The following is a 980-nucleotide window of genomic DNA, read 5'->3' on the forward strand; positions in this document are numbered from 1 at the left end:
TTAAGCCATTTTTACCCATTTACTTTTAAAATCTGAGACAGTCTCTCTAGATCACTAAATTCTCCCATTTGGGATTTAAACCTGTCATCTTCCTGCCTCAGCCTATGAGAGTTTGAAGATTACAGGCTTGCGCACCCATACCTGGTGGACTGACTTTATTATCTGATTAAAATCATCTTAGAGTTATGGCTTAGAAAAGCTATCTCACACAGATTGCAATTTAAACATATTTTTTCCCTCAGAATCCACCTAATGCAGCAAATAGCCTAGCAAGTGCCAATTCTGATCTCAGATCTATGAGATCATGAAGTGGAATGAGAAATGTAGTTGTCTCAAGCTTTGGGTAAGGAAAACAAGACAGGAACCTAGCATTGTCATGATACCATTGGTGCCATGTATGGAGAAGCTGGTCATTTTTACCTGAAACCGAGGTTCGCTTCATATAAAATGTGGTGATCAAGACTGAGGATTTGGGGACTGGAAAATCTAAGGAGAATTTCTTGGCTCTGAGAACTTAGTTCTTAGGAATGCTGGCTTTTTCATGATAAATCTCTTCTGAAGCTTGTAATGCCCAGACTCCCTCTAGGCAACATTTCCTCTAATTATAGCTCCCCTGAGTCATTGGAGGCTTTTAAAACCAGAAATGCGGAGAGACAGATACACTCTGAAAACAAGCTTATTCCACTGGGGGTATAGCTCAGGGGTAGAGCATTTGACTGCAGATCAAGAGGTCCCTGGTTCAAATCCAGGTGCCCCCTGTACATTCTTATTTTCTCTGGAAGAATATGGATTGACTTTAACTTTAGATACTATCTTTTCTGTCTTGTGACTAACTGAATAACTGATGTCCCTCATAATCTTAGTAATTGGCAAGCACCAGGCCAGGCTCTCTATGCTACCTCCTCCATGTATCACTAACATTTTATAAGGCATATTATCAGCATTTATACTTTTTATCAGAAGGCTGGACTCAACGAAGC

General features: G+C 40.1%; 1 non-coding gene across 1 annotated transcript; it reads left to right on the top strand.

Annotated features, from left to right (window-relative positions):
- The first annotated feature begins 686 nt into the window (after window positions 1-686).
- Window positions 687-758, top strand: Trnac-gca. The gene has a single exon. It is a non-coding gene; the product is annotated as a tRNA-Cys (tRNA).
- Window positions 759-980: the final 222 nt, after the last annotated feature.

The sequence above is a fragment of the Octodon degus genome, unplaced genomic scaffold, assembly GCF_000260255.1.
Source record: "Octodon degus isolate 3935 unplaced genomic scaffold, OctDeg1.0 scaffold00008, whole genome shotgun sequence".
NCBI lineage: Eukaryota > Metazoa > Chordata > Mammalia > Rodentia > Octodontidae > Octodon > Octodon degus.